The 25,408-nt window shown below is 50.9% G+C and overlaps 1 protein-coding gene across 1 annotated transcript in view; it reads right to left on the reverse strand.

Moving 5' to 3' along the window:
* TMEM132B (transmembrane protein 132B) overlaps positions 1–25,408 on the reverse strand; it is a 250,881-nt gene that overhangs the window by 202,122 nt on the left and 23,351 nt on the right. The gene's annotated exons all lie outside the window — the stretch shown is intronic.

Consider the following 25,408-nt stretch of genomic DNA (forward strand, 5'->3'; position numbering starts at 1 on the left):
TGTGTGTGTGTGTGCGCACATGCCTGTAGGTGCCTACAGAGACCAGAAGACGGTGTTAGATCCCCCCTGGAGCTGGAGTTACAGATGGTGGTGAGCATCTATGTGGGTGCTGGGAGCCACACTTTCATCCTCTGCGAGAGCAGCTAGTGCTCTTAACTGTTGCTGAGCTGTCTCCATCCCCTAATTTTAGTCTTCGCATTTTCTATATTCTCTGAATTTTCAACAGTTCACTTAAAATCAGAGAGGAGAAAGGGGGGCGGCCTTAAGTGTGAAGTTTATGAAAGGCCAATAGTTTGGCTTTTAACACCCTCTGGTTTTGTTTTGCACACCAGCGAACAGCTTTGGTTTGTGGCTCAGTTGAAGCAGTCAGCAGGGAGCATTGGAACCAAAGCCAACCAGACAAGCACCATAGAGTGTGGGCTTGCAATACCGACGGTACCCACCAGGAGGCAGTGTCCCACCACACGGGCGCAGGCTTTCCTCCCTCTCTCTGGAGACCCCTGTTGCGTAGGAAGACTCAAGACAAAGTATTTTCAGGTGCCTGTTGGGTACTTCCAAGGGAGATGTAAAGAAATGTCTATTTCCCCCACACCGAGAGGGCACCAGCAAACCAAAGAGAGATTCTGTTTATTACATGAATTCATTAGCATTCTTTACAGAAGTGTGGGGGACACCAAGGCAGTTGCACCACCACAAGCACCCCCAACTCATCTGCTGTTCACCTCGTTTTTGCAAGCTCTGCAGTGGCGAAAACTGGTGAGGAGCCTGGGCACCTCCTCCGCCCTCCACGTGAGAATGTAATCACAACTGCTCTGATCTGAGATGGGGCTGTTCATGTCCAAACTCGAGGAAACAGCAACAACACAGTCTTCTAGCAGCAAAGCGTGGGCTCTGAGCTGCCCAGGCAACGGGAGAGAGGCTTGGCACTGACTGTGCGATCTCACCCAGGAACCGAGGTGGCAAGGGGCCACCTGGGATGAAACAGCGTGTTTCCATCCATCAGTCCTCGGAGCCGTTTCGGCGCCCACCACGTGCCAGGCCCCAGAAATACACACAGAACGGGACAGAGTGCGCAAGCCGAGCACTGAGCAAGGATACAATGTGCCCATCAGAGTCCAGGAGGCGGGACCATCCAGGCCTATCAATTAGCGGAAAAACGGAAGGACGTCCCTGAACACTGAGGTAGGATGATTCGAAGAACAGCTCAGACCAGTCTAAACAGGATGTGCAAAGGGTACTGAGGGAACCAGACTGGATGGAACCGGCACTTGGTAGGAAGTCTGACACTGGGGGGGGGGGGTCACCTTATTCCGTTGAGACAGGGTTTCTCACTGAACCTGGAGCTAAGCTGGTGACCAGCAAGCTCCAGCTAGCTTCCATCTCTCCACCAACCCAGATTATTTTCCTCCGAGGCTGCTGGGAATTTGAACTCGCGTCATCACACTTGTGCCGCAAGCACTGTTACCTTCAGCCTCCACATGTGCTTTTTTTTTTTTTTTTAAGTTTTATCTTTATTACACACAGTCATGCCAGGCGTCATGATGTACTGGGACAAATGTCCTTACAGGACATCACAGAGTGTGTCTACGCAAACCGAGGTGGCTGCTGTGTGGGACCACTGTCATATGCATGTGGACAATGATCGGCTGAAATGCCTCTGCATAGAACATGCCTGGGTGTGAGTAGAATATTGATTGCCAGCTCAATCACACGGCCCTAAGCTGGTTGCTTTCTCTCCTTTGCCAACGTCCTGCTGTAGTCCCTTCCTCCAAAACGAATCACCAGCATGACATCAGGCTCCACTTGGGCTTGTTACCAAAGCAAGCTCAACAAAAGAGACGCGCCGGCAGTGGTGGCGCACGCCTTTAATCCCAGCACTCGGGAGGCAGAGGCAGGTGGATCTTTGTGAGTTCGAGGCCAGCCTGGTCTACAAAATGAGTCCAGGACAGTTAAGGCCACACAGAGAGACTCTGTCTCAAGAAACCAAAAGAAAGAAAGAAAAGAAAAGAGACGCAAGGATGGGGAGACAGCTCAGCGGGTAAAATGTTTGCCCCAAAACATGAAGACCTGAACTGAATATAAAAACCAGTCATGGCAGTAGAGTCTGTAGTCCCATCTTGAAGATGAGGGGGACCCTGGAGTCAGGGGGATCCGTAGAATTCGGTGCCAGCCAGTCCAGCCAATCAACAAGCTTCAAATTCAGTGAGAGATCCTGTCTCAAAAAGTAAAGCAGATGACTCGAAGAGATAGCTCAGCAGTTAAGAATACTTGTTTATCTTCCAGAGGACCCAGGTTCGATACCCAGCCCCCACATGGCAGCCCATAACCATCCCTAAGTCCAATTCTAAGGGATCCAATGCCCTTTTCTGGCCTCTGTGGGCCCCAGGAACACATGCAGGCAAAAACTCCCATACACGTAAAATAAATAAATCTAAAAGAAAAAGTAAATAAGGTGGAGAGTGATGGAGGAAGACACCCCCACGGGCGCACCCTCATGAACATATACACATACACCACACATACCCATTTTCAGGGGAGCCCCAGGGATGGCTGTTATACGCAATCTAATTTCCAGAACCAACACAGGCCTGCGAGTGAGGGGATGAGTAACAGCTTATGCCATCACCCCCTGCCACCTCCATCCTCCCATTGTATAGCCTGTGAGAGAGACAGCTCAGGACCCCTGAGACTCTAGTGAGACAATGTCCCTTTAAGAATGGTGGAGCTAGAAAGAACTTGCCAAGGTCCCTTATGCTCCTACCCTTTTCTACAAGTTTATCATCCCTTGCTCCGACCACCCCCAACCTCTTGCAGACTTAACACTGTGCCTAATGCGGACAGTGTGGCCGTCAGCTAGTCCATGCTGGCCTGCCCCACTCTAAGGAATCTAAAGTGACTGGCTAATTCCCAACCGCTGCTCGCATCTCTCCTTTGGTCTAAGGAAGGTGACAGTTTTAATTCATCTTGGTTTAGGAAGCAGTGTGTCCTCCCCCAGCTGTCTTGATGAGCCAGCTGAGGACTCAGGGACCTCGAGTAAAGAACTAATTACCAGGCCCCAGGCCCCAGGCCCGACACAAGGTCCAGGTCTCTCCCTCTCTAATCTTCAAGGAAAAGAAGAAAAAAAAAGTCATTTAAATGCATCTGCGCCAGGGAACTAGAAAGGCCGCCTGCCTGGCTCCACAAAGACCCAGGAGTTTGTCACCCAGCTATCTGCAGCCAAAAAAAAATCATTATTTTTCTTGGCGCCGGTAAAGGAAGGTGAGCCCCGTGAAGAGACCTGGAAGTTACTGGAATTCCAGTCCGTCCGACAGCCCTGGGTAGCCGCACCTGGCCTGAGGCGGCTGCCAAGCTTGTAAACACTAAGCGGAGAAGCCAACCTGAGGGGACCAGCCAAGGTACAGTAAATAGAGTCAGAAGTAGATCTTGAAGTCTGGGCTTCCAGGCTGCAGCTATTGAAGCAACGCGAAAACTGCAGGAGCCAGAGAGGACCCAATTGATTCCATCAGCTGGTAAAAAAACACTGCAGCTCGCTAGTTAAAAAGGCAGGGAGAGTTCAGAACAGCCTCTTCTAAAAGCAACCCCACCCCCACCCACCACCACCCGGCAGTGTAGGGAGGTTGCCAAGGTGACAAAATAAACACAGCGCGGTGAGATGCAGGAGGGTTGCTGCTGGCTGGGGCTCCCGCTGCTGTGTGATGCTCAGGAAAACCCTTGCCCTCTCTGAGCCTCCTTCACTTCTCTCTTCAACTTAATTTTAAAGTTTTAAGTGTGCTGAATAAATGAGATGTTTCCGCGTATCAAATGTCAGAAGGTAGAAGGGTCTACAATGATCTTTCCTTTCCTCCCCTCTCTCGTTGCCACCAAACTCCCAAGAAAGGACCTATGCTGCTGGATTGTTTCTTGTTTTGCTTTTGAGGCAGGTAACCCAGGCTGGCCTCCAATTCACTACATAACTGAGGATGGCCTTGAACTCCTGATCCTTCTGCCTTCACCTCCTTACCTGGGTTATGCCGCGCTGGTGATGGAACCTAGGGTTGTGTGCATACCAGGAGAGCGCTCGCCCAATAAACCATATCCCCACCCCGAAGTCTGGCTTCTCTTGAAAACTTCAGTCTGTTAGCCCTTTCTAGGACTTGGCCCCAACAACCTGACTTCTTCCCACTAGACACGCCCCCTACCCTTTCCAATGACTGAACTTCCCCTAGGCTCTGCACCCAATGATCTAGCCTCATCTCACTCACTAGGCCCCACCTGCTGAAGATTCCGTGCCTAATACTAACCACAGGCTGGGGACCAAATCTTTCTCTGCGTGGGGGCCTTTGTGGGACACTCAAGATCCATCGAGAGCCCTAATCTACAATGCCACTGACATTCATCCTCAAATGCATGACTGTGACAGAAATGACAGAATGTGTAAGCCTGACACCTTGCCTTGCCCTAACAGTGGAATGTTGGGGTTCAGGGACCCCAACACATTAAAGGAAATCATAGATGTTGTTAGTGTACAGGTGGCCTGTCATGAGGATCCTAGCAATTGTTTACATCATCACCTGTGCCAGGTGTGTGCATGATGTAAGGACCGCTCTCTCTCCCTCTCCATGTCTCTCTCTCTCTCTCTCTCTCTCTCTCTCTCTCTCTCTCTCTCTCTCTGTGTGTGTGTGTGTGTGTGTGTGTGTGTGTGTGTCTGTCTGTCTGTCTGTCTGTCTGTCTCTGTCTGTCTGTCTATCTCTGTTCCAGTTTCTCTCTTTTCCCGCTGTTTCTCCCTGTCTCTTCCTCTCTGCCCCTCCCTCTCTCTCTGCCCTCATGGCTCACTTACCATCCCTACCCCTTCCCCAGGCCCTCACTTCTCCTATCCCACAATAAACCTTTATATCAGATCTATTGTGTAGCATATTTCCTCAAGGGAGCAAGCACACCTTGGCACAGGGCTTCCATGGCACCCCACACACAACAGATGTGTCACATACACATACACAGTCAGCTGGCCTTTCTTTTCACTATGTAAGTAGGAAGGCCTTACCTAACCCAGGCTGATCTTCAACCCCAACCAGAACAAATAGGAGAAACTTCCAGGAAAAAAAAAAAAAAAAAAAAGAGCAGCCTGGCCAGGCATCTCGATGCCACAGCTTTCTAGATGCTTCTGTGTGGCTCTTGTTTTTACTAAGTGCCTCCATTATGCTCAGGGGAGGCAGAAGGTGCAGACATTGTGTAAGGAAGAACAAAGGCCAAGCTGGGGAGATCGCTGTCCCCACCAACATAAGACCTGTGAGTCTGCCGCCCCCCAAAGCCACAGGCTAATTCCTGAGAGTGAAGGCATTGTTTGGAAGAGAGAAGAGAGTGATGCTGAGTGGAAAACTGCTGGGAGAAAGCCTCCCCTGCGGAGAGCTGCTCGATTCATTCATTAAGGATGAAACAGACTCCAATCTAGAGCATCCCACGGGAAGGGGGGTCTGGGGGGGGGGCGGGGAACAGGAGGCTGCCTGTCTGCTTCTGGGAGCGCAGACTCCCCAAGGTGCTCACGGTCCTGGCTCCTTCTGAAGCCCCACCTTGAATCTTAGCAGGGTCCTGGGTCAAAAAGACAAATGCCTGCAGGGACCAGAAGGCACCAGCCAGTGAGGTCAGGGGACCAACACATGGCACTTGAATATTAAATTCACAGGGCCATGCTTCCTATCCACAAACGTGACGACCCCTCTTTACTGGGGACACTGTTCTGTGAGAAAACCTCCAGTCTAGAACACAGACTGGCTTGCCGAAGCTACGGGGGAGATAAATTAGGGGAGCGGCTTTGGCAAAGCGGGGATCCCATACTTTGCATAAAGGGGTGTACACCAGTCCAGCCCACCACCACATCTGCTGGAACGTGAGGCTGCACTCCATTGCTTTCCCTGCTCTTGCATGCACCCAAACAGAAGCAACTGTCCACTGTTTTCATGTAGGTCTTTTTTTTTTTTTTTTTTAAACCCAGACAATCCTTGAACAAGACAAAATGTATCTCTGGGCCAGTCTGAGAGGCGCCATCCTGTGTCTGATGCTGAAAAGGGGGTAGGGTTGAGGATGACAGATTACCAGGAAAAAAAAAATGCTAGGGCCATATCAGCCTGTCCTAGTCCGTCCTCTGGTTTGAGAGACCCTCCACAGCTTCGTGCAGTATTAACAGTAAAGTGCCTGCCACACAAGCACATGGACCAGAGTTTGATCCCCAGGCCATGTAAAAAAGCCAGGTAGGGTGCTGTGAGCTTTTCATCTCAGAAATGGGGAAACAGGCGCATCCCCGGGGCTCGCTGACCAGCCTCCTTCACCTAGCCAGCAGGTCCCTAGTCCCCGTGTGACCCTGCCTCAGAAGGTAAGGTGGGGGCTGGAGAGATGGCTCAGCAGTTAAAAGCAAAGGCCCCAGGTTCAGTATTTAGCGCTACAGTGGTTTGAATAGGTATGGCCTCCATCCAAGGAGTGGCACTATGAGGAGGTGTGGCCTGCTGAAGTGGTTGGGGCCTTGTTAAAGGAAGTGTGCTACTGTGGGGGCGGGGCTTTGAAGTATCCTGTGGTCAAGCTACGCCCAGGGTGGCTTACAGTTTCCTAATGCTACATTCAGATCAAGATGTAGAACTCTCAGCTCCTTCTCCAGCACCATGTCTGCCTGCCTGCCGCCATGTTTCCCGCCATGTTTCCCGTCATGATGATAATGGACTAAACCCCCGAAAATGTGACCCAGCCCCCAATGAAATGTTTTCCTTTAAGATTTGCTGTGATGATGGTGGTGTCTCTTCACAGCAACAGAAACCCAAGGACAAGCACACACATGACGACTTACAACCATCTGTGGCTTCAGTTCCAGGGGGATCTGACACCCTCCACCTGGCCGCCATGGCCTCCTGCTCATACACATTACCCCAACAAAAACGCAGGCAAACACTTATACACAGAAGAAATATTTTTTTAAGGTGATGGCTCCTTAGATGTGATACCTAGGGTTTACCCAAACCCAAAACATGTGTGCCCACAATACTAATAATAATAATAAATTAGATAAATTCATTGCATGGTAGTACAGCTAAGTACAATATGGTTTCCCTATTCATGGGGAGGTAGCAAGCTGCTGCTTTAGAAACTGCACTCAGACTTAAAGTCTAGCATATAGTCGTTGTATATATGAGGCCCTGTCCCAGGAAATGCCACCAATGGGCACCATGCTGGCTAGTTTTAATATCAATTTGATAAATTCTAGAGTCATATGAGAGGTGTGAACCCCAATTGAAAAAAAAAAAGAGTGCCTCTAAAAAGTTAGGGCTGTAGGCAAGCATGTAGGATGCTTTTTCAAACTAGTGATTTATGGGGGAAGGCCCAGCCCATTTGGGTGGGGCCATTCCTGGGCCGGTGGTTCTGGGTTCCATAAGAAATCAGACTGAAAAGAAAAAAGAAAAAGAAAAAGAAATCAGGCTGAGCAAGCCATAATGAGCAAGCCAGTAAGCAGCACTCCTCCATGGCCTTTGCTTCGGCTCCTGCTTCCATGTTCCTTCCCTGCTTGAGTCTCTGCCTTGGGTCTCCTCAGGTGGGTTTTGCTTCAGGACAGCTAAGCCAAATAAACCCTTCCTCCCTAAGCCACTTCTGATCATGCTGTTTCAGCCCAGTAACAGAGACCCTAAGATGGGCCGCTTCTCTATGACTTTCCGCTAAACAGTAAAAGCCTGTTTCACCAGACATCACTGTAGTCCCTTTAGTGAGTATCCGTTGCACCATGGGGACAGAAAGCACATGATCTCTCCGTCAAACAGCAATGTTAGAGCCACTAAGGCCCACCTGGCACACAGCCCCACCCTGGGCAGCCAATGTAACATCAGGCTTACACAAAAGAGGAACATAGAGGCCCTCACAAATGTTGTCTGTGACCAGTGCCAAATGAGTCAGGGAGCCGCCCCGCCCCCACTCCATTCAGCGTCCCTGACACTGGGATCATGCCCCCAAGGCCAGATCTTTCTTTCTTTCTTTTAACATAGATTCGGAGCTTCGAATTCAGGTCTTCCTGCTTAGGGAACAAACATATTAGCTCATTCGAGTCTCAAAAGGGGTGGCGAGCAAGCTTGCCCTGGATCTGGAGCCATGTTGCTAAGCATCCGTCCCTGAGAACTGGCCAGAAGATTCTGTAGTGAGCTCAGCCCAGAGCCCTGGACAGCCTCTCAGCTCTTGGAGACATGCGTGTCCACACATGAGAAAACCCGTAAGTACAGCATGGAGTCCGTAAACAAGCCCAACTGGTGATTCCTTCCCCAGGCCATAATCCAGGCCCATTGGTCTTGGTTTCTCGGCCTGAAAAAACAGGCAGGTGTCACTGCCAGCGGGTCCCAAGGGATTGCTCACAGACACCATTTCCAAAGGGTTTCAGAGATGCCGTTACATCCTGGCTCTTGAAGCATTTTTTTTTTCAAGCCAAGAAAAGAGAATTTCATTTAAAAGACCAGCGGCCACGAGTAACCTCACCATTGGATTCCAATTTGATCCTGTTGACAAACTCCAAACACTGGAAAGGTTGATCACATCTCCGGCTTTTGTCTAATTACCTCACCTTGTGACAATTACTACAGCGAAGACATGAAAAACAGGAGCTGTCTGCCAGGCAGCCCTTGGCTCTCAGACGGAGCCCCTCTGAGTTGCATTACTTCACGTCCATTACAGGTGCCTACTGTATGCAAGTTCACTACAAAAGAGGCCCTTGTTCTTTGGGGGAGGGGGGAGGGAAAGCACAGAGAACAGACAAATAGGATTATTCCAGAAAGTGGTGAAAGCGAAGAAGAGAGTTAAGCTTGGGGTGGCAGGGTGATCCCACAGACTGATGGGAAAGTCACACCCTCCCTTCCTTTCCTGGGACTTTCCACTCTACTAGTTCCCGCCAGACCATGTACCCCCAATTTGCATAATGCATGGGTTCTCTCCTTCTGATTGGCTGAGGTGTTGGGCATCCAGTCTGATTGGCTGAGGCGTTTGGTGTCTATTCTGATTGGTTGAGGTATTGAGTGTTCCTTCTCATTGGTCAAAATGTTGCGGGCTGATTGTTCGGTGCCTCCTCAAACACTGTTAAGGATACAAAGATGCTCTTTGGCCTGAGCCAGTGTCTCTGGGTCTCCCAAGGGTTTCTTCTCCTGAAGCGAAGAATTTTGGTTTCATTGTGACCATGGAGAAAGGCCTTTGCCTACTATTCCTCCTAAGAAGCTGCCACACTGTACCCATTGCCAATCTTCCTATTTCTTTTCTTGTTTTGTTTTGGTTTTCAAAATAGGGTTTCTCCTCTTTGTAGAGCAGGCTGGCCCCAAACTCATAGCGATCCACCAGCCTCTGCCTCCCTGAGTGCTGGGATTAAAGGTGTGCGCCACCATGCCCGGCTTGCCTGTTTCATCTTATCTTTCCCTCAGCAAGTGTATTTTCCAAGATGATTGCAAAGCTATCCACCCATTCCACGATCCCCTGTCCTGAGGTTCATCCCAACAAGAAATGGGGGCTATGAATGAGTTTCTGGGTGCTTTGACCATTAAAATGCATGTGTTCAAGGGTACCTAGGTGACTTTGGGAACTTGATTCTCAAAGGTCACACCACTCCCCTCACGCTGGTGCCAGGAAGGTGCCATCTTGTAAGGAAAACCAGAGCAGAGGCCACAGGAAAACACTGACTCTCTACTCAGCCCAGCCCAGGAGGCCAGACATGAATGGACAAGGCTTTAGTAACTTTTCCCCGCAGCAACCTCAGAACCCTCCAGCTGAGGTATAGACACACAGAGGCTGAAACCAGTTTTCCCACTGTGCTCTGCCCACATCTGACCCTACAGAATCTGATAGCAGCATAAAATGGTTGCTGTATGGCGCTAAGTTCTGGAGCAACTTTCTCAGCAATGAACACAGGCCTCAGTACCATGAGGGTCACCTCATCTGCTAGCCCACTTCCCATCCCCGATACAGACTGGATCAGTAACTACATCCTGAATAAAGAGGAAAGTGATGGTGGAAACGTGGGCTTGGTGTCAGCATTGCCTTCATTACTTTCTCATAGCATAGGAAGAGGAGGGACCAGGGGGTTGGGGGTGGGGACCATGCCTGCCTCTTCCCACATACTCAAGCTGAGCTCTTCAACGTCTGGATGGCAGGACCTGACACAATTACCTGACCCCCCCCCCCCCACTACTGCTGAGAATCATGAGAGTTGAGCCTCTGCGTGCTTTTTACTTCACCGGGTGTTTTTAGATTGTTGTTGTTATTGTTGTCTGAGGCAGAGACTCTCTATGTAGCCCCACCTGCCCTGGAGCTCACTCTGTAAAGCAGGCTGGCCTCGAACTCACAGAGATCCACCTGGCTCTGGGCTGAAATTAAAGGTGTGTGCTAACATGCCAAACTACAGGATTTATTTATTCGATGGGTGGGGGTGTTTTGCTTGCATGTATGTATCTGAAACCACATGTGTGCCTGGTACCTATGAAAGTCAGAAAAGGGGACCAGAACCCCTGGAGCTAGAGTTACACTTGGTTGCGAGCCTCCAAATGGGTGCTGGGCATTGAACCTGGTTCTCTGCCAAGAGCAACAGGTGCTCTTAACCACTGAGCCACCTCTCCCTCCCTCGATTTAATTATTTTATGTGTGGGGTGTTCTGCCTGCATATATGTATATGCACCACGTACATGCAGTACCCACAGAAGCCGGGAGAGGGCATCGGATCCTCTACAGCTGGAGTTACAGATAGTGGCAAGCCTCCCTAACAGAGCCTGGAATAAAACTTGGGTCCCCTGCAAGGGCGGCCAGTGCTCTTAAGCCCTGACCTAGCTCCCCAGCCCCTTCCGCATGCTTCTCAAATACACACCCAGATGGCTTCACCTTAAGGCTGAAGGTCAACAGCAGAAGTGTGACTCCACCCACCCAGGTGAAGTTCCCAATTGTTCCCCAGCATCAAACATGAGCTCCATCAAACCTTGTGATACAGGCGCTCTGACAGCTTCCACAGGAACATGCCCTTCTAGAACCATCCTTTTGGCTCTCCTTGTTAAACTATGATATTTTTCCTCATGAGGCAAAGACTAATAAATAAATTAATTAATTAATTAATATGAGAGGGAAGGAAAGTGTGAAGACCCACCTCGAGGTCCCATTGCCTGTCCATCAAGCCCCCAGACTCCAGTAGGTACCCAAAATGAGCTATTTGTATTAACTGCTGAACAAGGAAAGCCACTTTGATATCGTGAGGCCTAACCTGTGGGAGCAATTATTAACAGATAAAAAAGGCATCCCATTGGTGTGCAAGAGGGCTCACCTATACACTTTCCCATTTCATTAGGAGACTCTTCTGTGGGTTTTTGACAGTCGCCTTGAGCGGAATTAGACCGAGAACTGATAATTGCCTGCAGCTTATGGCACAGCCATGCCACCCCTGTGGGCAACAGTGGCTCTGTAGCCCACGCGCATACACACACACACACACACACACACACACACACACACACACACAGAGGTGAGTGGGGGAGCTGGCTCTGCAAGCTCTCTCCCCTCACCACCCTACCTTGTTCTGAGCAGGGATGACAGGTGACAAAAGTGGGGAATGAGTCAGAGTCCCAGAGGCTCCCTCAGGGATACAGAACGGTATGCTTATATGCTCCCCCACATCATAGAGGAGTGGAGGGTCCCCATCAGCCCACCTGTCACAATCCCCTGTATCTAAGGCAAGTTGCTAAGTCCCAGGAGGGAGAAAAAAAAGCATTTCAACAGGAGCAAGATTCCATCTCTGATCCTGAGTGCTCCAATCAAGGGCCGCCTGTGCCAGCTCTCAGGTTGCCTAGCAAACTTGGGAGCTAAGCCCCGAGGAAGCGGGCTGTTGCCTCTGTTGCCTTCTGAAAGCCTGGGCTACAATCGGCGTCAGGTGAATCCGACCCAAGCTCCCTTCTTGTCATCTCCTGAGCAAATACCTCTGGAAGCTGTAGCTACTGGCTTCGAGTTGCCCTTCTCAGCTGGTGTGACTTTCTAGATCTTTCTCTCTTTCCCCATTGACCACACTCTCCACTTGGATCAATGTGGGGAATGAGCCTCGGTGGAAACAGAGATGAGAACCTAATTGCATAGAAGGGAAAGGCAACCAGATTTATTTAATTGTGGTGTCAGACAGGAGTTCAAATCCCACCCCACTGTTTCTCAGTGACCCTCAACACCTTCACCACTCAGAAGTCCTGGCCCAGGACAAAACAGACAAGCTTCTGTGGTTGTTGCGAGTAAGAAATGAAGGGGTATAGGAGTGGGCTTCATCTATAATAACGGTATTACTAAAGTGTCGACATTGAATCGGATATTTTGAGCAGGCAGGCAATAATCAAACTTCATTCACAACACAGCCCAGCACAGACCAAAGGCTCTGTAGGCACGAACTCCATACCTACCACCAGTGTGCACCACATTACAAAGGGACCCGGCTCTCAGAACAAGATAGGAAAACTGACAAAACAGCAATCCCACCACTTAGGAGGCTGAGGCAGGAGGATTCTCAGGGATTTGATGGCAGCCTGGGCTATATGAACTGACCTGTCTCAAGAAAACAAAACTCTCTCTCTCTCTCTCTCTCTCTCTCTCTCTCTCTCTCTCTCTCTCTCTCTCTCTCTCTCCCTCCCTCTCCCTCTCCCTCTCCCTCCCTCCCTCCCTCCTTCCCTCTTTCCCTCTTTCCCTCTCTGCTTTTTCATTCTCTCCATCTGTCTGACTGTCTCAATCTCTCTCTCATGCCTCCACTCTGAGATGGCTTTTGCTCTCCTACTTCTGCCAAATAAAACCCCTTCTCCTGGGAGGGGGGAAGGAAACTAAAATACAGGGGCAGGAGAGCTGGCTCAGTGGGACAAGAGCTTATTGCCCAAACATAGGGACCTGAGTTCTGATCCACAGCTCTCATGTAAAAGCCAAACATGGAAGTACATGTCCATAATGCCAATGTGGGGAGATGGAAACAGGGTTGGGGGGGTTTGGGGGGCAGCAGTCCCTAAGACTTGCTGGATAGCCTGCACAGCCAGTCACTGAGCTCCGGGGTCAGTGAGGGACCCTGTCTCAGAAAGGTAGGGACCCTGTCTCAGAAAGGTGTGGTGGGGAGAGATAGAGAAAGCCACCTGACACCTAATATCAAGGCTTGGCATCTGTAGCATGTGTACATGCGTGCACACACACACACACACACACACACACACACACACACACACACACACGGGGCTAGAAAATGCCTGGGGAGAGGTCAGAGGCCACCTCTCCAAGCTGTCATTTCCTCTTCTGAATGCCTTCAAGATGACAGACAGACTTCAAAACCAGATAGCTTCCTGAGCCCCCTCAGGAAGGCAGGCTGTGCCCTCTCTGCTACTTAGGCTTATATTTCTAACCGTGACATTAGAATCGCTATCCCCCCCTTCCCATCACCGACCACAGAACCCAAAGGGGTCTCAGAGACCCATTCAATTCTCAGCCCCGCACTGCTGTCAAACTGCTCCTAAGCGGGCATAGTCTTAAGTGACACTGCCAGGAATGACAATGCGAGGACCTCGGTAACATCATTTCATGCCTCTGGGTCTCAGAGCAAACTGGCTTCCTACAGCAGAGGGTAGGAAAGTGTGCCTTGGGGGCCCTATGTTGTACTCAGACAATCCCAGCTAACAGGTTAACTTACTAGGCAGTTCTATGGCAAGATAATTCTAAGGAATCTCTAAGGGCCCCTTAGCCTTGTGACTCAGTGGTCCTCAGAATGTAGCTCTCTAGCCTTTGGTAGAAATGTGCTAAAAATCAAATCCTTGGGCCTTACCTAACCTTGCCCCAGTACAAATCGTGGGCTGAGCGCCAACATAGAGACCTTGGAGCAATCGGACACTTGTTCAAATATGGGGGCCACCACCTAACATAAACACACATCATCTGTCTGAAAGATCATCCCACATCCTGTGGTCAAAGGCTGGGAGATGGGGCTGAAGAAACAGATGATCATCAGTTATGAGCACTTGCTGCTCTTACAGAGGACCAATCCCGAGCCAAGCGTGGTAGCGCATGCCTTTAATCCCAGCACTCGAGAGGCAGAGGCAGGTGGATTGATGTGAGTTTGAGGCCAGCCTGGTCTACAAAGCAAGTCCAGAACAGCCAAGGCTACACAGAGAAACCCAGTCTCGAAAAAAAACAAAAAACAAAGGACCAATCCTAATGTCCCCATTGGGTGGCTGACAGATTCTTCTAACGCTTGTTCCAAGAAATTTGGTGCCCTCTTCTGGCTCCATGGGCACATGCGTGCACGTGCGCACGCGCGCGCACACACACACACACACACAATCTATTTTTTTTAAGGTTGAGAAAAGGTGACAGTGTTACTGATCCCTTGTCACCATTAAAAAAACAATCACACAGAGGTGCTATAACTCCCTTCCCAACGGCACCATGGCCACACAGCTCCTAAGGACAAGGTCAGGTGGACAGTTAATAAGGGGAGAGTCATGAGCTGGAGGTGACTTCAAGGCTCTTACTAGCGCATACACCAGGCCAGCACCTTGAAAAGGGATGGGGAGACACCGCTTTGGCGCAGGCCTAAGACTGACTCCAATTCTCCACCCACTCCCCACTCCAGTTTCCTTCCCAGCACAGACCGCAGCCCAAGGTGTACGGCAGCACATAAACCAAGACCGGCGCATCGACTGGCGCATCCCTCTAAATGGAATAGATAGATTGCCTTGTAATTTAGTAGCCTCCCATGGGGTGCGCTCAGACAAAGCCATGGGAACATCCAAACAGTGTTTTATGCATCTAGCGGTATAAGCGCTATCAAATGCTGTATAAATCCAGACCCAGGTAATAAAGTCAGCGTCGTAAAAGACCCATGCGACGCGGTAATTGATGCCCCCTGTAACCTCTCGAAAACACGGCAATAACTCAAGTCAGGTGCTGAGATCTCCTCCTCGGCCTCTCTCCCCAGATAAGCTGGGGTGAACTTAAGACCATGGAAACAAGATCACCAGTTGACACCTGGAAAGGACTTTCACAGGGTTCTGAGGTTCGACCCTATGGCTCTATACCTACCCAGTTCCTAATGGCCCCACTGAAGGAAGGTAAGACAAACAACCCCAGAGCTACACAGCCACTGCTTGGACTCCCAGCCGGCAAGGGGGGGACAGGGGGGAGGGGAGGGGGGCATTGGCATGTGTACAGGTGACAGCTGCAGATTTTATTCCCTGGTGATCACCTCTGAGGTCGAGAATACAGACCACACCACAGCAGCTGGGAGTTTACTTCAAGTGGGCTTGCATGCTGGCCACGCAGAACCTACGAGCAAATCCAGAATCTTGAGGAAGGGTGTCCCCTGAAACACCTACCCCCTCAAAAGCTCTTAGCAACAAATCACAGAAAACCAGCTGTACCTGGCTTAAGCGAGAAAGACAGGTTGAGGAAGGAGACAGAGGAGAAAGAGGTTCAAGTTTGCGTCGTTTGTGGGAGCTGGAGTTGGGGGAGGGGCGGAGGTGGGAGGAGGAGGTGGAGTATTCATACATCATCCCTGCCAAAAGCTCTGAGCCGCGTTTAGTCTTTTAAGTCAGGCCCATTCTTGAATCAAGACAATGAAGATGCTGTGCTCTGATTGGTCGTGGTATGTTGTGTTCTGATTGGTCAGCAAAGAGCCTATGCTCTGATTGGCCCAAGGGAAGAAGGCTAGTCTCTGATTGGCCACGATCTTATCTCTGCTCAGTCACCTGCCACCCAGAGACTGCCGAGGTTATGTCAGCCAGCCCTGATCCAAATGTTATCCCTGGGAGGGAGCCAGAAAACGCAGAAAGGCTTCAACCAAAAGGGGAAAAAAAAAAACCTCAAGAAACAACAAAGTGAAAAAGGGGGCAGGGGGAGTGGAGGAACAGAGGACAATCAGCATCACGGAGGACCTCCCCCTACCCCAAAGATAAGCACAGAGACTTTAATGTGAAGTGTCAGGGGTTGGACGTGAGCATGCCAGTGGGCTCTGTACTGGTCACGGTTGCAGCTGACAGCTTCTTCAGAGGGTCCCTGCCTTATCATAAATGCCACAGCTCAGAAGGAGTTGAAGGCAAGTAGGAGGAAGCCGAAGGGTGTAGGTCACCAGGGGTGTGTCCTAGATGCTCTGCCTTGCCCTGACCCCTTCCTGTCTTCCCTCCCTATTTCCTGTCTGCCAAGATGTGAACAGCCTCCTCCACCACATGTTCTCACCGCCATGATGTGCGGTCCAAGTGTATATGCATGGGTCCAGTGACCTTCTGACTTCCTGAGCCCAACCTCAGTCCTTCCCTGTAAGCTGTTGCAGCTTGTATTTTGGTCACTGCAACACATGGTAATAGACCACCATTCTAGGCAAACGTTCATGGAACTAAAAGCAGAATAGAGAATTTCTTAGCCTAGAGATAAAAGGTAACAGGCTTTTGACTCCTGGACAAGTCCCTAATCTCCAAGATGAACAGCTAGAGACACACAGTAAGAAAACAGAAAGCTGCATTGCTTAGACCTGTGCTGTGACGGAAAAGGCTGCTTTTTAGGTAGTGAGCTCCCCTTGTCACTGGGAGCAACCAAGCAGCAAACTGTATGTCCATGTCAGAAGAGAGTCCCTTTCAAGTTCCCTTCACCTGCTTCGGTATCCCCTAAAAATATCCATCCTGAACCTGGCATGGTAATGACTCCGGTAATAAATCCTGTCCCATCCTGCACATCCCAGCCTGCAGCCTCCGCCCCACCCCTGGACTATGACTGTGATAAAATGCTGAAGTCCCAACCAAGTGTGCCAGCCAGCATGCCAGGGATGCCTAACAAGAGGATGATGTCACGGTGACAGATGCTGCAAGACAGCAAAATCCATCATGCTGTCCATGAGAACAAAGAGCGAGAGGGAACGCGCTGCGCAGGACAGGAGGCTGGCTCCCAGTTAAGAACCAAAGCATCTCTGGGGTGAAGAGAAAAGCCCATAGTGGGAAGATCAGTACTGGATCTGTCCATGGGGGCAAGGCGGGGTGGGGGAAGAAGGGGAGGTGGACCAAAGCTGGGATCTGGCTGCCTCTTTAAATGGCAGCATGCATGAAGATGCCAGCCCGACCCCAAAGCCACGCGCATTGCACGCGCATCCAGCCATGCTGAAGAGAATGGGGCTCCCTTAATAAGGGTTTTTGCCATGTCACTGGAAGATCACAAAGAAACAGAGGTATGGTGTTTGGGAAATACAGCGTGCAAGCCTGTGGTGCGGTGATGGCCTGGGGTGCAAGCCAGTGCCTCTTAGAGTCAGGCCACATTCACAGCTCTGTGCATCACTGAACTGACGCAGATCAGCCGGCACCAGCAACCTGGATCTCGCTCCCCCGAGGCCATGGAAAGTAGCAGGGAGAAGGGACCGATCCCAGTCACAATGGCAGGCCCACCGAGGTGGCCACATAAAGGGAGTGGCGTTATGCTTCGATCTTTATCACTATCTACTGTCATGTCAAACCATCATAGTCACAAAGCAGGACTCTGGGGGCTGGCTGGAGAGATGGCTCAGTGGTTGAGAGCACTGACTGCTCTTCCAAAGGACCCGGGTTCAATTCCCAGCACCCACATGGCAGCTCACAACTGTCTATAACTCCAAGATCTGACACCCTCATACAGACATACAGGCAGGCAAAACACCAGTGCACACAAAATAAAAATAAAGAAATTATTAAAAAACAAAAACAAAAAACAAGCAGGGAGGGAACCAGAGTAGGGACACCTCCAGGTCCTGCTAGCACCCAGGTGCCTTCAGGTCATTACAATGGCTCTGCCATCAAGGCGGCCATAATTATTATTGCTACTCTAACCTGTGATCAGCCACAGCGATGCTGGGATGCTGGCATGAGCCGCCCAGCATCCCAAGGCAGACCTGGTCAGGACAGCCTGAGCCTAAAGTGCAGCTCTGGACAGTACAGTGGGTGGGCTTGTGACAACAACAAGGACACAGTGTCTAAAAAACCAGAAGCAGAGCTGCTGAGGGTCACCTACCCACCTCTCCCCACATCTTCCACCTCAGCTGTCCACACAGCAGGTGGCAGAACTCAAGTCACAAGTCACTAACACCTGTTGCCTAACCCTCCACAGGGCCTATGGCTGGACACAAAATAAGAAAGCCTGACCTGGCCTGGAGAGGTGGGTCACAGGTTAAGAGCACTGGCTGCTCTTCCAAAGGTCCTGAGTTCAATTCCCAGCAACCATATGGTGACTCACAACCGTCTATAATGAGATCTGATGCCCTCTTCTGGTGTGCAGGTGTACATGCAGGGAAAGCACTGTATACATAATCAATAAATAAATCTTTTTTTTTTATTATTTAAAAAGAAAATTTTTTAAAGGCCTGACCTGTGGCAGGCACACTAGCACCAGCCTCCTGTCCTCGGGGCAGTGTCTTCAGCGCAAGCTCTAAATCAGCCACAGAACTGGTGTGGTATGTCCAGCTGGTGGCACAGCAGATGTGTCCTAAAGATCACCCCAGACTTCAAATGTCCAGGAATAGCAGAAACACTGTTAGCCACTCTTTCAATATTGGGGCCAAGTGCCTCCCACAAGTAACTGGCAGAAGGAAGGGCCGTTTGTCTTGACCCCTCATCACCCCCCCCATGTGAAGTGTACCCCTTGGTGGTGAGGAAAGCATGGCAGCAGGAGATTTTGCAAGATGGCTGCTTGTATTTTGGGGATCAGGAAGCGGAGAGCAGATTCGGAAGCAGACACAGGCTATAGTTCCCCCGCCCCTCCCCCGGAAGAGGTCTACCCACCAGGAACCTACTTCCTCCAACTAAACTCCGCCTCCTAAAGGTTAGACACCCTCTCCACAGCGCCGCCCGCTGGGCACTAAGTGTCCCAACACAGGGCCCTGTGAGGGGGACAGTTCACACCCAAAGCGTAATACCAAACCTCAGAGGAGGCCACCAGTAGCACCAGGCCTGGTATGGAAGAAAGTGGGGGCTTTGGAGAGCTGTGCTGAGCTGGACAGACCTACGTGTGATGTGCTAGGAGCCCAGCCTTCATGCAATTTTCTAACTTGCCGTAATAAGTCTGTCATTCTCCCTTGAGACCCTGGCAGGGCCTGTGGAATGCCCTTATGAGCCCTGTAAGACATCGGGTCTGATCACAGCTTCTGTCTCAAGGCAGCTGGTGGCCGGGGCACATGCAGTCAGCCAAAGCAGCGTCTCTGTGGGCACCTTCTGCCCCAGATGCTGTGAAAACAACAGATTTATTCCACTCCTGACACTGGGAGTTTTGACAGCCGCAGCCTGGAGAAGCTAACTAAACATGTTGGTTGGGATTTGGTTGCAGAGAGCAGAGGCCACCTTGGGCCAGCAGGGACAGAAAAGAGCTTCTCAGGGAGAGCAGAGGAGAACAGAAGAGGCAGGCAAGCAGACAGACAGACAGACACACACACACACACACACACACACACACACCAGAAATGACCCTTACGCCACATGGCAGATCCAGGGCACCAGGGAAGCCACTGTCCCTAATATGAGGAAGCCACTGGCCAAACCAGGGAATTGCCACCATGGGCACTAGCTCAAAAACCAGGCCCCAAAGGTCACCACAACAGGTCCACAAGGGTAGACTGCTGCCCTGCCTGGCATCAGTACCCAGTACCATTGCTAGGGTCCACACAGCCCACCTCTCCATCCTTCAAAGTCAGGCACAGACAATGGAGTCTCTGCTAAGGCTTCCTCCAGAAGGTGACCCTGCCTTCATTCACCTCATCCCCACCAACTACAGCAAGACCAAGGCATCCTCACTGGTGATGCAAATGCTGTTAGGAAAGAACAGGCTGTCCCTCCTGAGCCTATGAAATGCAAGTGTGCTGGTTAACCTTGGTCACGAACTTGACACCATCTAGAGTTTTCTGAAAAGAGTCTCAAGGAAAGACTGTCTACATCAGGTTGGCCTGCAGACACGCCTACGGGGGGCATATCTTGATTACATTAATTGATATTAAAGACCTAGCCCACTGTGGGCGGCACCATTCCCTAGGCAGGGGAACCTGGACTGTTGCAAGAATGGAGAAACGGAGGTAGCACAACCAGGTATGTGAGCATGTGTTCCTTCTTAACTCACTCTTTCTGACTGTTGGTGCATGTGACAGCAATGTGACCTGTTGGCCTCATGCTCCTGCCACGATGCCTTTCCCCACCACGGTGAACTTTCCCTCTGGAACAAGGGGACAAAATAAATCCTCCCCCCCCCCCGAATTGCCTTTGTCGGGATGTTTTATCACAGCAGCAGAAATGAAACCAATATAAACACATTAACTAAAACAGGTGTTACCTACTCTGTCATTATGAGAGCAGCACATGCCTGAGAATGGAGGGTCACAGAGAGAAAATCAGATCCAAGAAGTGAAAAAAAAGAAAGGGACCAGCTCCTAGAACCAGCCACGCCCAATGTCAGAACACTAAGCTTTCTCTTATGTCAACCAAAGGGGGAATATTCTCTCCCCCCCCCTCTCTTGCTCTCGCTCTCTCGCTCTCTCTGTTTCTTTCTCTGTCTCTGTTGCTCTTTGTCTCTCTCTCTGTCTCTGTGTGTGTGTGTGTGTCTCTCTCTGTCTCTGTCTCTGTCTCTCTCTCTCTCTCTGTCTCTCTCTGTCTCTCTGTCTCTCTCTCTCTCTCTGTCTCTTTGTCTCTCTCTCTCTCTCTCTCTCTCTCTCTCTCTCTCTCTCTCTCATTTCCTTTTTTTACAACCAAAATAATTCTAAGTCTGTGACTCTAGGGCCAGAGAACCTGCATCTTAAGTGTAAGGTTCTAGCCAATGTGAATAAGAGGCCACACACCCCATGCCTGAGCAGGTTGAATCAGCAGCAACACATAGACATTTCGCATTTCAAGGGCTAGAGATATGGCTCAGCAATTAAGAGCACTGGCTGATCTTGCTGAGGACCTAGGTTCAGTTCCTAGCACCCATATGGCAGCTCACAGCCATCTGTGACTCCAGCTCCAAGGGATCTGAGCCCTCCTCTGGCCTCCTTGTCGCTGCACCTATGTGTACATACCCACACGTAGACACATACAAATACATGCAATTAATTTTTTAAAATAATAATTTTTGAGACAGAGTTTCTCTATGTAGCCCTGGCTGTCCTGAAACTTGTTCTGTAGACGAGGCTGGCCTCAAACTCAGAGAGCCACCTGCCTCTGCCTCCCAGGTACTGGGATTAAAGGTGTGTACCACCACCACTACCTGACATAAAGAATGTCAAAATCTCACACTTCTCCCTTAGAATCAATCCAAGCCCCAGACCTCCTCTACTCACCATCTGCCTTCCCACATCCCCTGTCAGACATCCTCAACCGCCCTCCCACCCAGTCTTAGGCTGGGCGAAGACTCCACCTGTCTCAGTCCTGAGAAGAACTCAGTGGATCACTGGGCGTGGTGGCGCACACCTTTAATGGCAGCACTCGGGAGGCAGAGGCAGGTGGATCGCTGTGAGTTCGAGTCCAGCCTGGTCTACAAAGCGAGTCCAGGACAGCCAAGGCTACCATAGAGAAACTCTGTCTTGGGAAAAACAAACAAAACAAAACAAAAACAAAAACAACTCAGCGGGTCATTTGAGGGTCTCTGCCTTTCATCTTCTACCCCAGCCCCTCCCAGCACCCCTTCATTAGTCTTTCTCGTCTTTTTCCTTTTTTATATTTCCCGGGATTCTAGAGATTTTCCTAACAAAATCTCTCTCAAGAATTATGCCCAAGGAAGCAGAACCACTAAGCTTATAAAATAAAAAAAAAAAATAGCTATTTGAATTCACCGCAATAACAGATATGGAACAACACAAAATCAACACCCAAAACTCCCGGGAATTCACGGTAGCAGAACAGCCCAGAGCTTGAAGAAAAAGGAATGGGGAGAGAAAACTAAATTTCACCGCGCAGAGAGCGCTGAGTCGGCTTTGAGATTGTTTTCAGAAACAGGCAGCCTCGTGTGAGAGAAAACCCTCTGGAGTCCCTCAGCAGCTTCACCCTCTGCAGCCAGGCCCTTTCGAAGGAAAGAGAAAAAGGCTGACACCCCAAAGTCAAATGAAAACAAGCCCAGTTTGAAAAGCAAATATGGGCAGGCACTCAGAGCTCCTCAAGCTGTGGGGTTGTTCTGCGGGGGGTGGGGGTGGGGTGGGGGGGATTAGATCCTTGGGAGGGCAGCACCGGCTTCCTCAGGGCTGAGGCGGGAAGGCTGAGGGTCATCGTGGTTGCCAGTGTGTTCATTTAGCACCACCCTTGTAGCATCCACTGTGCCCACAAGGATGCTCAGCACACGGGATGCAGAAAAGAGCTCAGAGCCGTGAGGGTTGCACTGCAGAGGTCCCCCCACCAAGGGGGCCCTGGTACAAAGTCAGTAGCTATCACTGGCCGGCAGGCTGAGAATGAGAGTGTGCCTCAGTGGTAGAACCCCTGCCTAGAATCCCCCCAGTGAGGAGCTGGGGGGTGTGGCCCAATGGTGAGTGCTTGCCTAGCATGTACAAGGCCCTAGCACCACAAGAAAAAGAAAAGGAAAAGCTGAGATCATACCAATGAAGGAGATGAACAGGACACAGGGCAGTGGCAGGGGCGGGGGGTGGGGGGCACAGGATGTCAGGCTCACTGGGTCTAAGCAATCCGGAACAACCTAAGGTGGAGACATCAAGGCATGGGCTGAGAGATAAGGGAACAGCTGGGGGAGGCAGCAACATCAAATCCGTGGACACAGATTCTAAACACAGTTCCCCCGCCAGAAGCACCTGCCACTCCCTGCCTGGCTTCCTACCCAAAAGCAAACAGGTCTGGATGCAGGTGGTAACAGAGAGCTGACCCCACCCAGAGAAGCTGGGAACCTGTGGGTCAGCTGCCCAGCATCCTTAGACCCCCCCCCAGAAGCCATAACATTAGCCAGTTGCTTAGACATCCCTCGCGCCAACTGTCTCCTCCCTTCCCTTTCCCCTCTTTCTGTCCCTTGTCATGGTGCCCGCCATTGCACACAATGTCCTACTGCCCTTGTCTGTGTCTCAACATGTGGGGACCCAAACTCAATGACCATGACAAAAGGAGGAGGGGAAAGGGCTCCCTGAAACACCCCCCACCCCAAGGCCAAGACTTGGGCTTTCGAAGTGGAAGAGAAGCCATTCAGGGGCACAGGGCAGGTGTCAGGACACATCAGCCAGGGCCAGGTCTGGACTGCACTTCTGTGGCTACCTACATGAGAGCAGGACTCTTCTGGAGACAGCAGTGGCAGGACATACCAGTCTCGCCCACAGTAGAACTCAGGAGCCCCAAGCATCCTCCAGTAGGTGAATGGACAAGCAGAATGTGGCCCCTGCTGCCATGGAATACTACTCAACCATTAACAGGGAGGAAGGGTAGTTTTCTGGGACACAAAATGAACTCCAAGGGTTCTGTTACATTCTAAACATAGCATACAGCTACATTTGTAGGAGAGGTCACAAGTAGGGTAAGTCCATGACAGGAGCAGGCAGTAGCCATCGACAGCTGGGGGAGGGGACAAAGGAACTGACTGCTTGTCATTTTTTTTGTTTTGTTTTGTTTTGTTTTGAGGCAAGGTTTCTCTGCGTAGCCTTGGCTATCCTAGACTCGCTTTGTAGACCAGGCTGGCCTCGAACTCACAGCGATCTGCCTGTCTCTGCCTCCCGAGCGCTGGGATTAAAGGCGTGCGCCACCACACCCAGCCTACTTGTCATCTTAAAGGGACCCGGAATCTTCTTAGGAGGTAAGAGTCCAGGCACACATCTGTGCGGTTAACTAGACCAGGTTAACTAAGCCCAGACGGCCCACGGTAAATGTGGGCGGTGCCATGCCATGGGCTGGGGCCACAGACTGAACAAGCGGGAGGAAGCGACCTGAGCCCCAGCGTTCATCTCTCTTTGCTTCCCGACTAGATGTCATGTGACCGGCTGCCTCACGTTCCTGCTGCCATGCTTTCCCGGCCATGATGGACTGTGTGCCCTCAAACTGTGGTCTAAAGTTAGGCCTTCTTCCCAAAGCAGCCTGCGCCAGGTATTTTGTCATGGCGACAAGAAGAGTGACTAACATAACACGAGTGGCGCGTCCACACAGCACAGCAACCATACCCAATGCCACACGCAGTCCTCCTATTATTTCTCGTAATATTTCTCAACATTTTTCACATTATTTCTCATTATGTAACTTCACCTCGGAGATAAACAGAACTCGCCTCGGTGGGAGGCAGGGCAGCCAACGGAACCTTGGAGAGGGGCGGGCAGTTGGCAAAGTCAGCAGAGATGGAGAAAGAGGGAGACGCTGGGGTGGCCCTACAGGTTCACTGTCTGGCCCTGCCAGGCCCCAGCTTTGGCAGAACACTGTGTGCCAGGCAGTCACTTGCTTTCTCTGCTGCCTGCCTGGATTAGCTTCCTATTTAACCTCCTTTAGCATAGGTAAGAAATAAGGCCATTAGCCGGGCGTGGTGGCGCACGCCTTTAATCCCAGCACTCGGGAGGCAGAGGCAGGCGGATCGCTGTGAGTTCGAGGCCAGCCTGGTCTACAAAGTGAGTCCAGGATAGCCAAGGCTACACAGAGAAACTCTGTCTCACAAAAACAAAAACAAAAACAAACAAAGAAATAAGGCCATCCTAGGCACCACCACCCCAGGGCCAACCCTGCCACCCTCGACAGGAAGCTGCAGACTCCTGAGTCCAGGACCTGTCACTGAGAATTAGTCTGGCTTAGGGTATCTAAAGGGCATCGATCCATCTATCCACCTCACCTGACCGCAGGCTCTGGGATCAGGCCGCAGAGAACACCGGAGAGGGAGGCATCTGTCTACCTTCTCATCACAGCCCCTCCCCCCACCTACTCCTACACCCCCAACCCCCCCCAGCCCCCACCCCCTCACCCACCCACCCCTGCCCCCGACAGCTCCCATCCATACCAGAGCCTCAGGTGACAGGCAGGAATAACATTCTCCCCGGGGAAGCAGAGTTCATTCTGAGATATTTTCCAGAGCCAGGTGTGGTGGCACAGCCTGTAATCCCAGCAGCACTCAGGAGGCAGAGACAGGCGGACCGCTGTGAGTTCGAGGCCAGCCTGGTCTACAAAGCGAGTCCAGGACAGCCAAGGCTACCCAGAGAAACCCTGTCTCAATAAGAAGGAAGGAAGGAAGGAAGGAAGGAAGGAAGGAAGGAAGGAAAAAGGTATTTTCTGATACCTTAGAAAACACACAGAACCTTTTTCTAAACCATGAAAGGAGAAGCTGACTCCTCTGGGGTCTGAAAGAACCCCTCTCAGATTGCGCCTCCTAAGCCTCCTACACCAGCCACACACTTCTTCGCATCTGGGCGTGGCCGGTCCAGTCTGCTTTCCTAGGTTAATCCGTTGACCAAAGACAGTGACGATCAGAGATGTCTGTTTGAGATCTGAGACCCTCTCCACATTTCTGGACCATCAGACCC

The sequence above is a fragment of the Acomys minous genome (genome assembly GCF_964271855.1).
Source record: "Acomys minous genome assembly, chromosome: 16".
Lineage (NCBI taxonomy): Eukaryota > Metazoa > Chordata > Mammalia > Rodentia > Muridae > Acomys > Acomys minous.